At 37.9% G+C, this 17245-nt stretch overlaps 1 protein-coding gene across 13 annotated transcripts in view; it reads left to right on the top strand.

Annotated features, from left to right (window-relative positions):
* The first annotated feature begins 318 nt into the window (after nucleotides 1–318).
* Nucleotides 319–17245, top strand: part of LOC106090068 (MAP kinase-activating death domain protein) — a 211703-nt gene continuing 194776 nt past the window's right edge. For 12 of the 13 annotated variants that reach the window (XM_013256136.2, XM_059366532.1, XM_059366537.1 and 9 more), the window contains exon 1: nucleotides 319–691. The gene's annotated coding sequence lies outside the window, so the exon portion shown is untranslated. The remainder of the gene's footprint in view (nucleotides 692–17245) is intronic. The other variant, XM_059366530.1, reaches the window with a different exon arrangement.

The following is a 17245-nucleotide window of genomic DNA, read 5'->3' as shown; positions in this document are numbered from 1 at the left end:
ACTTCTGCCTCGTACTCCATGTAAACAAAGTTTTTTTTCTTTCCAAAGCATGCGCCAGGGCGCCAAAAGCACATGTTTGCCTCACCCCAAGGATTTAGTGTTTGTAAACAAACCGGCTGGAAGAGGATACTAATCAAAACAAAACATGCGCTCTGCTATGCTAACAAATCCAACAAGTGTTGTATTTTCTTTGAAATCCAGGAATTTGCAGTATAAGCTTTGTGGAAGAAAGCTTTGCATGCAGCTTGCAAGCTATGGAATTGAACGGAACTATGCTCAGTATGACAAAAGTTACAACTTTAACAGTTATTAGTTAGACTTTGAGGTGATAGGACGTTCAAACGGAAAACCAGCAAAGAAAAGCCCCAAACGGTGGATACATACCAACTGAAAACAGATTTTTTTTTTATACAAATGTAACAAACATTGTTGGTGATTAGCTAAGCTGGGAAGAAAAAAAAATGAAATTGCTGTCATATCACTTGAAAAATTAGAAAAAGTTGAAGAAAATTGAAAAGTTTTGTGTGAATTTAAAGTAAAATTTAAGAAAATAAAGGAAAACTTTTTGTGAGAAGAAGTAAAAAAAAGTGAAAAATTAGGAAAAAGGAACAAGAACAAGGTCCTTTGCCACTGAAAACTTTAACAAACACGAATGGAGGCCTGGCTTTCTGGATTTGGGCTAAATATGTAGGTAAGTGGGTTCATTAAATACACAATCGCCTATATTTTCTTAACGGTATTTGTCATACATTTTAAAAATTATTCACATCTTTTCTGATTATACCTTAAAAAAGGAAGCACACGCACTCAACTGAAAGAAATACCAAATTTAAGCTGAAAATACTCGACTTGAATTTTTCTACCCTTGTTGTGTGTATACTTTAGGAATTTTCTTCGTCTCTGCTTTAACGATTTTTCCAGTGACCTTGTTGTATTGTAGGTTCTTCTTCGTTGGTCGTTGTCGTCGTTGCTTTAACCGCTGTTGTTGTTTTTATTCGTTTGCTCGTTTATACGTGCGATTTTCCCTTTTCTGCGATAAATGCTGCTTCTACTACTCACATCTACTACAATACGTTGATGACAACAACAACTAATGGGCCAAATGCAAACAAATCGAACAATACATGACCCAAAACCCCCCCATGTCACTACACTACACTGCTCTCACACTCACACTCACACACTCTCTTGTAGCGGCTTACGGAGTATACTCATAGCATTAAAATTGTGTTGCTCATATTGCGGTGGGCACCAGCAATTGTCTCCCCACTCGACACTGATAATTTTCAACAAACCCACCATATAGTATTCACCCTCCCCCACCCAAGGCATTGTATTTTTGTTGTTTCTCATGGTTGTAGTCATTTTTGTGTATTCGGCTTTGCGGTGCTAGGTTTGGTTTGACTAAAAAATAATAACAAATAAAGTGTAATCAAACAATGGCAAACAAACACATGTGTAAGCACAGCAGCCAAAAGCATTCAGAAACGATTAAACAACTCTCAAATTTCGCTCATTTAGAATAATCGGCACACATATTAATGCAACAAATGGTGTTTCATGTGCAACGAAATGTCATTGAAAATCTCAATCCGTTCTAGTAAAATATCCCATAGCTTTAAGCATAAAATAATGGAGAAGAAAGTAATGCAAATTTGTCCATGAACATTCCACTAAGGAACTGGGGCAAACTTCTCACTGAGTGCCGTCCGATTCAAATTTGAAGTTCAATGATAAGGAGTCTCCTTCTTATAGCCGAGTCCGAACGGCGCACAGTGGGGAATTTTACCTCAAAAGTGTCATTTAAATCAACGGACAGGCCGATTTCATGAAATTTGGCAAATATGACTTATAGGTGAAGAAAAATAAAAAATTTTAGTTTGGAGCAAATCGGTTCAGATTTATATATACATCTGATATATGTGATTTACGTTTCGATTTAATTGAAATTCAGCACAAAAAGGAAGGAAGTTGAAGGGAAGTTTTTTGGTGAATATAAAAAAAATCTGTTCAGATTCGATATATATCGGATATGTTTTGAGATATTTATTTTTAATGCAATAACACCTACAAAAAACAACCGATTGGGATGAAATTTATCTTAGATGTTGCCGAAACCTGGAAGAGGATATACGGTGAATTTCAAGAGAGTCGTTTCCGATTTGAATATAGTTTTTGGTATATTCATGTTAAGTGATACAACATCAATATTTAACAACTGGTTGGGCTGACATTTACTGAAAACGTTTTCGATGCATAAGAGAATATGTTTGGGGAGTTTTAAACACTATATATGTATATAGTTTTAAAAATTTTCTCTGTAAATGCTGTTGTCCCACATTTAACAACCGATTGGACCGAAATATCCCACAGATGTTGGTAAATGAGAAAAATATGTGATAAATTCCAAGAAAATCGAATCAGATTTAGATATAATGCTAATACATATGATTACTAAACTATTTGGTAGAGATTAAACATCGACTCCATGCTCTTAAATAATGCGTAGCACTACATAACATACATTTTATTGTTGTCATTAGTATGTAACTTTGTTTATATAATTGATTTTTTATAAACTGGGGCTAACATGACCTACACTTAAAATACTCTAAAATTGCAAATTGCAAATTTTGCCCACGAACCTTCCACTGAGGAACTGGGGCAACTTCTTACACATCAATGAGTGCAGTCCGATTCAAGTTTAAGCTCAATGATAAGCGGCCTCCTTTTTATAGCAGAGTCCGAACGGCGTGCCGCAGTGCGACACCTCTTTGGAGAGAAGTTTTACATGACATAGTAACTCACAAATGTTGCCACCATTAGGAGGAGAAAACTACGGCTGAAAATTTTTTTCTGATGGTCTCGTCAGGATTCGAACCAAGGCGTTCAGCGTCATAGGCGGACATGCTAACCTTTGCGCTACGGTGGCCACTAAAATAACAAAAAGATTTGTGAAAAAATTTTAATCAAAATGTCTAGTATTTTGTAGGGTAGTGTTGAGATTCTTGTTTGAACCGTTCAGTGGAGCGGACGTTTTGTTATTTCACTCCGCAAGAATTTTCCTGTTACTCGTAATAGGTCACTATTTTTGGAAGAAGAATTTAAGTCACTCAAGGATAGCTGCGATAGAGGTACCCATCTGAGTCTGTTTCCAGTGGAGCGGCGGTTCTAGGGAGTAGGCTTAGAATGGACTCCAAAGACCCAAAAGCTGCGTTGGTGGTATCAGGCCGTAGCTTGTTTCCTGCTACTGAAATTTGACTGGTGGAGCGGCTGCTCCAGGCTCCACTAGCCGACAGACGACTGGTCATCAGAGGCTTTTGACGAAGACACCTGGTTCGAGTCTTAAGGATAAGGCCAAACCTATTCTTCTTTGCATGCCTATTATTTACTTAGGCCATCGGCCTTCCCCTGTAAACCAACACGCTCTTCAAGAGGTTGGAATGATAAAAGACGCATCGCCCTCAGGTTAATTGAGAGGCTTGGTGCGAATGATTCTAAGATTCTCACAAATAGGGAGAGAAACTCCCTAAATTGGGCTCAGAATTCGCTGCACAGGCTACCCCAAGGACTATACGTTTAGATTCGGAAATTGCACCACAGTCAGCCAATAAGCTGTGCTCACCGTGAGGGCATTCCATGCCTAAAAGAACTAGGGCGAACAACAGTAAGATGGGTCCAAGAATCCATCCTCCGATTTCCAAAATTCTATTTTTGCTGGATCGTGCTCAGCTCTATCCATTTCAATTTTCAAATTTCAAGTTATAACTATGAGTTATCATTTTAATTTTTTTACCCTCCACCATATGATGGGGGCTATACTAATTTCGTCATTCTGTTTGTAACACCTCGAAATATGCGTCTGAGACCCCATAAAGTATATATATTTTTGATCGTCATGTCATTTTAAGTCCGTCCGTCTGTCTGTCGAAAGCACGCAAACTTTCGAAGGAGTAAAGCTAGCCGCTTGAAATTTTGCACAAATACTTTTTATTAGTGTAGGTCGGTTGGGATTGTAAATGGGCCAAATCGGTTCATGTCTTGATATAGCTGCTATATAAACCGATCTTGGGTCTTGATTTCTTGGGCCTCTAGAGGGCGCAATTCTCGTCCGTTTTAACTGAAATCTTGCACGTTGTGTTTTGTTATGACTTTCAAAAACTGTGCTAAGTATGATTCAAATCGGTTCATAATCTGGTATACCTGTCATATAAACCTATCTTGGATCTTGACTTCTTGAGCCGATAGAGCGCGCAATTCTCCTCCGATTTGGCTGAAATTTTGCATGAGGTGTTTTGTTATAACTTCCAATAATTGTGCCAAGTACGGCGTAAATCGGTATAGAACCTGATATAGCTGCCATAAAAACCGATCTGGGATCTTGACTTCTTGAGCCTCTAGAGGGCGCAATTCTTATCAAATTTGGCTGAAATTTTGTACAACGGTTTCTCTCGTTACCTTCGACATACGTGTCTAATATGGTCTGAATCGATCAATAGCTTGATACAGCTCCCATATAATCCGATCTCCCGATTTTGCTTCTTGAGCCCCTACAAGGCGCAATTCTTATCCGAATGAACTGAAATATTACACAATGACTTCTACAATATTCAGCATTCATTTATGGCCCGAATTGGAATATAACTTGATATAGCTCCAATAGCATAACAGTTCTTATTCAATATTCTTTGTTTGACGAAAAAGAGTTACCGCGCATAGAACTTGACAAATACGATCCATGGTGGAGGGTATATTAGATTCGGCCTGACCGAACTTAGCACGCTCTTTCTTGTTTCAATCAACTTTTGTGCAAACATTGATTTATATAACAATTGTTATGATTGGAGCCTGTATTTTGGAGTAACTGGCACAATTTGCTCACCCAGGAAGCTGAGCTGGTAACGCTCTCGGACTAGCATTGCGCCGGTCGTGGGTTCGATTTCCACCAGAGGACTGGTTTGTTGCTAATGTGGTATACCAATGGAATAAAATTGGTCTAACATAATTCCCACAATGGCAGTTTATTGACAATAGCTGACCAACTTGATTCCTCAACCAATGTGTGAGACTCAATTAAATTCCCTTGAAACCGACTGTAGGTCGACCAACATAAACTCGAACTACCATTCGAAGGAAACCCCCTTTGTCTGAACTGACAAGCTCATGTTGTGAATGTTAATGCAGAACTTGGATATTTTTAATGAGGGAGGCATGTTCTTTGCCAATTCTCTGTATGATTTTGCTCTTCTTCTCTCTCAATACGTGAGTATGTAAGTGGGAGAGTTTTTGTTTTTTTTTGGGAGGAGAAAACCAAAACATGGGAATTTAGACCCTTTATTTTTTTTTTTTTCTTTTCAAGAGAACAAGTAAATGTTTGGGGGTTATATCGTTGTTCTTGTCATTGTTCGGTTTACTTTTTGTGTGTATGTAGGTATGGCTTGTGCACAAGTTATCACTATTTTCTGCGTCGGAGGTTACGTTGGAGGCCATTTTCATTGCGAGCAACAGTTTTCCTTTTCACTGTCTGTCTGTTCAAGTAAGTGTCTGTCCATTTGTGTTGTTACCATGTAGTGAACGATGTATTTGCATTTACTTGAGGCTAAAGCAACAAACATACAACCAAACAAATGCTAATTATGTGATGTTTGGGGTTGTTCATGGATATGGTTGTTGTTGTTGCTTCTGCTAATATTAGTAAGCTTGTCTCTTACATTACTGCCACTTTTCAAACAAGGGGGATTGAGGGGCTAGAAAGTTATTTTATGATTTTTATTAAATTTCTTACCAAGGATAATGTTTTTATTGTTCTCCCTTTTGGAAGAGAATTAAATAGCTGGCAGCAGGGTGAAAATTCGCTTATTCAAACACAAGCGCGTATAACAAGTTTATGCAAATAATTGTAAGAATTTATTTTTAGATTCCACTGAAGTTTTCTAAGCATGAAGCGGTTAGTGTACCATTAAAACTATGGAAGTTGGCCAACAAGCGAACATAAGTAACTGCATTTTTGTGTTAAGTTGGACATTTATTTATGCAGATTGGTACAACAATAAAGAAAGATTTTTTGGCTATTATCTTTTTGGCAACCGATCTGGGGTCTTGACTTCTTGACTTTCCAATTTGGCAGAAATTTTGTACAACGGCTTCTCTCATGACCTTCAACATATGGTTCTGAATTGATCAATAGCTTGATACAGCTCCCATATAAACCTATCACCCGATTTTGCTTCTTGAACCCCTACAAGGCGCAATTCTTATCCAATTTAAATGAAATTTTGCCCAAATATTTTGTTATGATATTCAACAATTGTACCAAGCATGGTTCAAAACGGTCCAAACCCTAATATACAATAGCTGTCATATAAACCGATCTGGGGACTTAACTTCTTGAGCTTCTAGAGGGCACAATTCCTATCCGATTTGGCTGAAATTTTGCATGACGTATTTTCTTATGACTTTTAACACATGTGCCAAATAAGGTTCAAACCGATCTGGGATCTTGACTTCTTGAGCCTCTAGAGGTCGCAATTATTATCCGATTTGCCTGAAATTTTGTACGACACAGGTTATAAGTCACAGGTTGATGTTTATGTGCTGGTGGCAACATTGGACCATACTTCTTCAAAGATGACGCGAATCGTAACGTAACTGTGAATGGTGAGCGCTACCGTGAGATGATATCCATTTTTTTCCCCCAAAGGACAAGAGCTTGATTTGCATGACATGTGGTTTCAACAAGACGGTGCCACATGCCACACAGCAAAAATGGCATGTGTGTAAAAATGGACTTATTGAGAGGAGAGTTCGGTGAACAATTTATTTAACGTTCGGGACCGGTCAATTGGCCGCTTAGATCGTTTGGTCACACACCCACACTGATGTTATCCTTTTGTTGTTGTTGTTGTTTATTGCACACGCTATTTGTAAAAGATTTTTGAGCATAGTAAAAAATGTTATCGTTATTGTAAGCAATACACAGCATTTCTGCGTCATAAGCTTCAAGTAGTCATGGAGCAGTTATGCGGCATTTCCTTGTTTAAAATATCTTTGCACTGTTGTTGTTCTACACGAGAGATGGATTGCTGTTGTTGTGTTAAAAGCAAAATATAAGAAAAGCCAAACAAAGGGGTTTCCTCGCAAAAACGGAGATAAAAAGGGACATATACAGGTAGACACAAAAATGTTGGCACATGGAGATTTAAGAAAGTTTCTTAAATGAGATATTGACCAGTTGGAAAATGGAAATGTGAGTTTCTCTCAGGTAGACCAAAAGAAATGTTGGCACAGCCAGATTTAATGAAGTTCTTGAATGAGATATTGTCTAGTAGGCAAATGGATATATGTGTCTCAGCAGCTGTTTACATCCCATATGATTTTTCATAAAATATAGATATAAATAGAAATGAGCAACAAAGCCAGTAGCTATGACAGTATGGGCATTGGCAGTGCAAATAAATTGACGAGAGAGTTTGCTCCAATCTATAAAAATGGCCACTATGTCTATGTGTACAAGGATCTGTTGATCAATTACCATTCAGTAAATTCCACATTAAACTAAAATCATCTTTCTAACATAATGTGTCATCGTTATTAACTTGACTCCCTCATTAAAAAGGAATCGAAATACATGACCGGCCGTAAGATGCAAAAATAAATACTTACTAACTTCATTTTACTTTAATTGGCTATGAAAGAACATTTGTTCCACTAGCCGAACGTAGAATAGCGTTCCAAGGGCCTCTATTTTCTACGCAAACTGGTCCATATATTTTACCAAGAATCTTTCTCTCAAACACTTCCAGCACTGCCTCATCTGCTTTCACAAGTACCCATGCTTCAGAACCATATAACAACACGGGTAATATCAGTGACTTGTATAGTGTAATCTTCGTCTGTCGAGAGGTGGTCTTGTTTCCAAAGTACTATTCTTCGCTTTATCTCAAAACTGGTGTCATTCGTTTGGGTTATGACGGTGCCGAGGTAAATAAAGTAACTGACTATACCAAAGTTGTGGTTCCCAACTTTCTCAATTTTCTTTATCTGATCGTTTGTACAAGGCGTTTTGGGAGTTGAATACATCCATTTCGTCTTATCTCCATTTATTGCCAGACCCTTTTTTCACTACTTCCGGTGACCGACCTATAATGTCGATGTCTTCAGCATAGGCGAGTAGCATGAGTTCTCTTGTGATTAGTGTGCCATATCAATTCACATCTGCATCTCGTATAATCTTCTCCAGCAGGATATTAAAGAGATCACACGATAGGCTGTCTACTTGTCTGAAACATCGTTTGGTATTAAATGGTTCAGAGAGATTCTTTCCTATACCAAACTCAGACATGGCTTGAAATACTTTTGAAGGTAAAGGGGTATCGAAAACGGCTTTGTAGTCAACAAAGAGTTGGTAGGTGTTGATTTGTCCTTCTTGGGTCTTTTCCAGGATTTGGCGCAGTGTGAATATCTGGTACAGGTTGGATTTACCAGGTCTAAAGCCGCATTGATACGGCCCAATTATCTCATTGACTTTAGGTTTTAATCATTTACACAGTCCGCTCGAGAGTATCTTGTATGTGATGGGGAGGAGAGTTGTTCCTCTGTAGTTGGCACTAAATAAGCAACATTAATTTAAAGATGATCAATTTTTCTATATTATACCCTACGCCACCGTACCATACGTAGTACTCCCAATACATGGAACCTATGATAAAATCTAGTCAGATTTTTATTTTGCATACCTTTTGAAATATTGAATAGAACCACAGCCTTAAAAAGCCATATCGGATGAAAGATATATATGGGAGCTATATCTAAATTTAGACCGATTTTTAGAAAATATTGTACTCAAATTAGGATGTCATATTAAACAGCTCATGCAAAATTTGGAAAGATCGGACTAAAATTGTGGCTGTTACAGCCTTAAAACCCCCCATATCGGATAAAAGATATTTATGGGAGCTATATCTTAATCTAAACTGATTTTTATGAAATTTTGAACACATGTGCGGACGTCAAATAAAACATCCCATGCCATAATTTGTAAAGACTGACTTCTATAGTCTTAAAAGTCCATATCGGATGAAATATATATATGGGAGCTATATCTAAATCGGAACCGATTTTGTTCAAAATCAATAGCGTTCGTCCTTGCGCCAAAATAGACTTGTGCAAAATTTCATGACAATCAGACAATAATTGCGACCTGTAACTGGATCACAAGAATACATGGACAGACAGAAGGACATAGCTTAATCGTATCAGGAAGCGATTACTTATAAATCGGCGTACCTCTTGTCCTTCTAAGCGTTGCAAATAAATGCACAAAGTTATAATACCCTGTACCACAGTGTTGGTGTAGGGTATAAAAATTAAGAGCTGAATTTCCACGAGACGAGGAAAGATAGTGTAGACCTTAATTAGACTTTTTGTAGGGATTCTGGAGCACTATCCACCAAAAGAATAATTTTGGAAATTGGAGCAAAAATGAAGATTTAGCAACTCGAACTACTTTTCGATATGTCGAGCTGACCAAATTTAGGGTCTTGCCAAGAGGCGCACCTAAGACCATGAAAATTTGATCATCATCTCGATAACACCTCAACTCTTACCATTCAAAATTTCAAGGAGTCATCCCACACTATACATGCGCTTGGCATCCACACTCGTCGGACTGAATGCATCAAGTCTTTTGATATGACCCGGTAACCAAACGTTGCAGATCATGGCTTATTACACTCCAACACCGTCCAAAATAAATATATTTCATCCAAATTTCGCCGAAATCAGATGGAAATGGTTTTTTCCCAGCTTGTCCTTAAATATATGCTTCAGAAAGCTCTACGTGCGACAGCGTAGTGCAAGATAGAAGTAGTTCTTTTCAGCAGGAGATACAACTTACCTACACTATCACCTGCCTTCTTGGGGGGGAGAATGTGGGGTGTTTTGCTGGACAAAAAATTGAACTTTAAATCAAACCTATTTGGCAGGAGAGGCAACTCTTGTCGTATACACCTGCAAGAGAGCCATTGACAAAAGATGGGGTTTAAACCGCGAGTCTTGCACTGCAGTTGTTACATCTATAATGATATATGGTGTTGTGGTCTTTGTGCATCACAGCCGCATTGAGGATGACACCATCTGATGCACTGAATTTAATGCTACACCTAATGCCTCTGGATATTCTGGCTAGACAAATTGCTGCGCCCACTGCTGTAAGGCTAAGGGAGCTTTCATTTGGATCATGCGGTGGCACGGACACTGTGCTATTCTTGATACAGTAATCGATGTTTCAATCAGTGTGGATTACACATTGTCCGAGTGGGTTTTTGATAAAAATTACTGTACCACTATTACTGATAGAACGGAATGGAACTGCGATATCCCTAGTAGAAGAAGACTTCTATATGGATGGTGCCAAACTGGACGACCAGGTGGGCTTTGAGGTGTGCACTGAAGAGCTTGAACTGGTCACATCGAGAAGGTTACCCGACCACTGCAGTGTGTACCAGGCGGAGATCCTTACAATTAAAGAAATGTTGGAATGGCTGAGATGTTATGTCATAATGATGATTGGTCATATCGAGAAGGTTACCCAACCACTGCAGTGTGTACCAGGCGGAGATCCTTACAATTAAAGAAATGTTGGAATGGCTGAGATGTAATGTCATAATGATGATTGGCATAAATATCTTCTCTGACAGCCAGACAGATATCAAATCCTTAGTGAACGTATTTCTGAATTCAAAAACCACCCTCAACTGTCGTAGATCTATCAAAATTCACATGATTTGTGAATTTCGAGCAGAAGAGCTTGCGATACTAGGAGCTAAACCTAATTTATGGTGGTGGATACAACACTTGTAAATTCTTGTGTCTGTGTCTTATAGTCTGCTGGGAATCTATTCCCTAACTGAAATGGTCAGGTCCTCGACTTTATTTAAACTGTTGACTTTAAAGTAACTCAAATAGATATCCGAAAATGTTAACTCATCAACATAACGCTGTCAACATGCAAGTTATTTATGCCAACTCCTAAATGTCTAGTCACTTTTAATGACGTTTTACGCGAATATATGTCATGGTTGAATAATTATTATATTATCCCCTCGGTTCCAACTTTTTCCATCTATTCTGTCAACGCCTACAATTTTGGGTAATAGGCGATAAGATTTATGGTATTTTACATTTTCAAATATCCATTTGTTGTGAAAAGAAAATCTAGAATGCAAAAAAAGGAAAACAAATTGGGCGACAATATCTCCCATTCCCAAGTGGTTGAAAGCATTTATCACATCGTCATGGTAGTAGCAGCAGTTGACAATTTTCATTGGAAACAATTACACTTGGCACCTTGGCGCACTCTCGTCCAAGTCACTCAAGGTTAATGGCGTGCAAAGAACTTTTCGCAGTTCAGTTCATGAACATCTTCTATTGGTGTTTTGGCAAAACTCACAATGAACCAAAACAACAACTGCATTTAGCTTTTTTACTGAACAAATATTTGAAATTGAATTCAATCCAAGGAAACAACTGGGGGGAACACCATCCTATTGCTATGGATAACGGTATAAACATCCTTGTTCCTAGCGTAGAATTTTTTGTTTTTTTTTTTTTTTTTATTTGGATATGCGGTGTGAATGGTTGAAAAATATGTGTTGGTGTTGGTGGCATTGCCTCTTCCTTTGTTTCCTACTCCTCCTAGCCTTTTAGCTTGGTGTTCATTCCACTTTGAACTTTTACATGCCAATGTTTTCCAAATCGAATGCCATGGAATTTATTTATAAGGCATGTTTAAAGGTAAGTCCTCTTCGATGTTCACTTGAGTTCAGTTCAGTGTAGTGTTGGTTTTTTCTTTATCCAACTTCGGATATGTTTGCTGGTATTGTTCTCATTTTAAATTGAAACGTGACATATATGGTGCAGGGAGCTTCATATCCTTATCAGAGTTGCCATTGTCAAAGTTATTTTATTTTGTATTATACTTGTAGGAAACTATGCTTGAGAAAATCGTAATTTCTATAGAAAATATTTTTCGAATTTCAAGGAAAATTTTGCAAATTTTGATGCAAATGCAAGTTTGCTTATGGACATTCCATTAAGGAACAGGAGCAAACGGAAATTGAAACTTTCACATATGAATGAGTGCTGTCCGAGTCAAACTTAAGCTCAATGATAAGGGGTCTCTATTTCATAGCCTGGTATGAACGACATGCCGCAAAGCGACAACTCTTTGGGAAACAGTTTTAACATGGTTTAATACCTCACAAATGTTGCCAGCATTAGGAGGGGAAAACCACCAATGGAAATTTTTTCGGATGTTCTCGCCAGGATTCGGGGCAAGGCGGACATGCTAAAGTCCGCCCTACGGTGGACTCCGGTGATGTCCATATTAAATTAGATTTACGATGAAAATTGCAATCTTATAGACGGACGAAGCTATCTATTTACACGAGTATAATAGAGTTGCGTGACTGACTGATTGCTGACTGATCATTGTCCAGTCCAAACGGCTCAAGCTAAAATCATGAAATCTTGCACGAGTCTTGGTCTTAGGCCTTAGGCAAGGGATAAAGCTGGATTTAGTGATATTCCTATGTTTTGGTACAAACCGTACCAAACAAGTAAAAAGACGTTAAGTTCGGCCGGGCCGAACTTTAGATACCCGCCACCTCGGGTATATGTGTAAACCACCTTTCGTCAAAATCCGGTAAAAAATGCATACTATATACCCCATAGAAGCTATATTGAAATATGTTCCGATTTGGACCAAATACTAATAAGTACAGGTCATTGTTCAATTGTATATAACAAAATATTGATCTTTTTGTAGCTAAATCTAAAAATAAACCGATCTGAATCATAAACGACACAAATGTCGAAAAGCCTAACATAAGTCACTGAGTCAAATTTCAGTGAAATCGGATTATAAATGCTCGTTTTATAGGGTCAAGACTTTAAATCGAGATATCGGTCTATATGGCAGCTATATCAGAATGTAAACCGATTTGGGCCAAATTGAAGAAATAAATGCGCCTTTTATGAACTCAAAACCTTAAATCGAGGTAAATCGGTCTATGGCAGCTATATCCAAATCTGGACCGATCTAGGCCAAATTGAAGAAGGATGTCGAGGGGCCTAACTTAACCCACTGGCTCAAATTTCGGTGACATCGGACAATAAATGCGCCTTTATGAACTCAAAACCTTAAATCGAGGTATCGGTCTATATGGCATCTATATCCAAATCTAGACCGATCTGTGCCATATTGCAGAAGTATTGGGAGGAGCTTAACTTTATTCACTGTCGAAAATTTGCTTAAATCGAGAGATCCGTCTATAAGGCAGCTATAATCAAATCTGGGCCAACCTAGGCCAAATTGAAGAAGGATGTCGAAGTTCCTAACACAACTCAATGTCCCAAATTTCGGTGACATCGGACAATAAATGAGCCTTTATGAACCCAAAACCTTAAATCGAGGTACCGGTCTATATGACAGCTATATCCAAATCTAGACCGATCTGAGTCATATTGCAGAAGTTTGTCGAGGAGCTTTACGTAACTCATCAGACATCAGACAATGCATGTGCCTTTTATGGGCCCAAAGCCTTAAATCGAGAGATCGGTCTATATGGCAGCTATATCCAAATCTGAACCGATCTGTGCCAAATTGAAGAAGGATGTCGAAGGTCCTAACACAACTCACTGTCGCACATTTTGGAAAAATCGGACAATGAATGCGCCTTTTATGGGCCCAAAACCTTTAATCGAGAGATCGGTCTATATGGCAGCTATATGCAAATCTAGACCGATCTGTGTCATATTGCAGAAGTATGTCGAGGAGCTTAACCTTACTCATTGTTCCAAATTTCGGCGACATCGGACAATAAATGTGCCTTTATGGGCCCAAAGCCTTAAATCGAGAGATCGGTCTATATGGCAGCTTTATCCAAATCTAGACCGATCTGTGCCATATTGCAGAAGTATGTCGAGGAGCTTAACTTAACTCACTGTCCCAAATTTCGGCGAAATCGGAAAATAAATACGCCTTTTATGGACCCATAACCTTAAATCGAGAGATCGGTCTATATGACAGCCATATTAAAATCTGAGCCGATCTGTGCCAAATTGAAGAAGGATGTCGAAGGTCCTAACACAACTCACTGTCCTAAATTTTGGTGACATCAGACAATAAATGCGCCTTTTATGAACTCAAAACCTTAAATCGAGAGATCGGTCTATATGGCAGCTATATCCAAATCTAGACCGATCTGTGTCATATTGCAGAAGTATGTCGAGGAGCTTAACGTAACTCATCAAACATCAGACAATACATGTGCCTTTTATGGGACCAAAGACTTAAATCGAGAGATCGGTCTGTATGGCAGTTATATCCAAATCTGGACCGAGCTGTGCCAAATTGAAGAGGATGTCGAATGCCTTAATACAACTGACTGTCCCAAAATTTGGAAAAATCGGGCAATAAATGCGCCTTTTATGGGCCCATAGCCTTAAATCGAGAGATCGGTTTATATGGCAGATATATCCAAATCTTGACTGATCAAAGGTCAAATTGAGGAAAGATGTCGAGTGGCCTATCACAACTCACTGTCGCAAATTTCTGCAGAATCGGATAAAAAATGTGGTATGGGCCTAAGACCCTAAATCGGCGGATCGGTCTGATATAGTCCATATTCGAATTTAACCAGCTTATGGACAAAAAATTAATCTGTGCAAAGTTTCAGCTTCACTCTTGTAAAGAGTGAAGGCGTGATTTCAACAGGCAGACGGACAGACGGACGGACATGGCTAGATGGTTTTAGATTTTTACGCTGATCTTAGATTTTTACGCTGGCAACCTTAATTGGGTGACAGGACAAATGGATAGATGTATAATTTTGATATTTGACTTTAAAGACATCTGGTGCAAAAGGATGAGGGTGAAAAAATGGAATGGGCAACCTTAATTGGGTGACTATAAGAGTTTTTGGAAATTTGTACATTTAGGTACTAAAACAGTATAAAGCAGGTATGAAATGGGTGAACTTTGCACAGGACGGAAGACATCTGGTCCAAAAGGATAGGGTGAAAAGAAAAAATGGTACTGGTAACGGGAGAAAACATACGTTTAGCATCGCAATTGGTACCATTTGGTACTTTCTTTACAGATGGAGCTAGAGATCTGAAATTTGGTATGTAGGTACAACTAGGAAATATATGAAGAGTGACTAAATGATCTTTTTAAAATTTGTACATTTTGGTACCAAAATTGGTACCATTTGGTACTTTCTGTTCATATGGAGCTGGAGGTTTGACGTTTGGCATTCAAGTGCAACTAGAAAAAATATGATGGAAAAATATGTACAATTCGTACATTTTATTACCATTTGGTACTTTTTGTGCAGATTGGCTAGAGGTTTGAAATTTGCCATGTAGGTAGAACTTAAAAATATATGATGGGCGACTAAAGGGCTTTTTCACAATTCGAATATTTTGAAATGATCTGTTCAAAATTCGTACATGTTGAATAAAGTATTTAGTAACCCAACTAGTAAATATATGATGTGTGACTTGATGATTTTTCGAACATTTTTGTACTAAAAGCGACAAAATTGAACGGAATAGCTTATCTTCTTATCCACAGCAAATGGCTAGCTATAGCTATTGTAGAATTAAACAATTTGGTAAAAGTTATCGTGATCCTGAAAACATTGAATATTCGGTAACAAATCGTGCCAAAGGTGGAAGAAAGGTACTATAGAGCTATAATTGGTATTATTTGATACATTATTTTACGTACAAAGTTGTACTTTCTACACGAACAGAGCTAGAGCTCTGAAATTTGGGATACAGGTACACCTTGAGAGTATATTCGATCGAATAGAAGATTTTTTTCAAATTCGTAGCAGATTGAGGTACAGTTCTCAAAATCGGGATTCAGTTACTCCTTGACAGTATATATCGGGAATAAAGCGAAATTCGAACATTTCGTATTTCCTTTACGGATTGAGATGGAGCTCGGAAAATTGGGATACAAGCACACCTTGGCAGTATATATCGGGTGACAAGCAGATTTTTTTGATATTAATACATTTAGTTACTAAAACGTACAAAGTGGTACTTTTATAACGAACAGAGCTAGAGCTCAGAAACTTGGGATACAGTTACATTTGACATTATATATTGAGCTGCTAGGAGTTTTTTTTTGAACTTAGTACATTTACGTACTAGAATGTACAAAATGGAACTTTCTTTGCAAAATGAGTTAGAGCTTTGAAATTTGGGAGAGCTTGAGAGCATATGCCAGCCGAATAGAAGAACTTCTTGAAATTCGTATATTAACGTACTAAAAAGTACAAAATGGCACTTTCTTAACAGATTGACATACAGCTCTAAAAATCGGAATGCAGTATCCCTTTGGCAGTATATATCGGGGGACAAGGAGATTTTTCGAAATGCGTACATTTAGGTACTTAAACTTACAAAACGGTTCTTTCTTTACGGGTTGAGCTAGAGCCCTGAAATTTGGATTGCAGGGACACCTTGGCAGTATATAACGGGCAACTAAGAGATTTTCTTGATTTTAGTACATATACGTACCAAAACGTACAAAATGGTACTTTCTTTACGGATTGAGCTATAGCTTTTAAAATTTTGATACACGGAATTTATCAACGGAATTTCTTTAATGGAATTTATCAGGCGACTAGAAGAATTTTTTTTAGAACGAATCTTTACTGATTGAGATAGAGGTCTGAATATTTCAATACAAGTACATATTGAGAGTATAAACTGGGAGACTAGACAATTGTTTTAAAATTCGTACATGTAGGTATTAAAACGTACAAAAGTACTTTCTTTACGGATTGGGCTAAAGCTTTCAAAATTTGGATACAGTTACACTTATCCAGTATTTATTGGGTGACTAGGAGATTTTTTGAAATTAGTACATTAAGGTACGAAATCGTACAAATTGGTACTTTCTTTACGGATTGAGCTGAAGCTCTCATAATTATGATGCAGTTGCTCCATGTCAGTATATATTGGATACAGTTACACCTAGCCAGTTTTTATTGGGTGGCTAAGAGATTTTTTGAAATGAGTACATTTAGGTACGAAATCGTACAAATTGGTACATTATTTACGGATTGAGCTGAAGCTCTCATAATTATGATACAGTTGCTCCACGTCAGTATATATTGGATACAGTTACACTTAGCCAGTATTAATTGGGTGACTAGGAGAAATTTTT

This window comes from Stomoxys calcitrans, chromosome 4 (assembly GCF_963082655.1).
Source record: "Stomoxys calcitrans chromosome 4, idStoCalc2.1, whole genome shotgun sequence".
NCBI lineage: Eukaryota > Metazoa > Arthropoda > Insecta > Diptera > Muscidae > Stomoxys > Stomoxys calcitrans.
The sequence above is the reverse complement of the archived record's forward strand: the minus strand, read 5'-3'. Positions and strand labels throughout refer to the sequence as shown.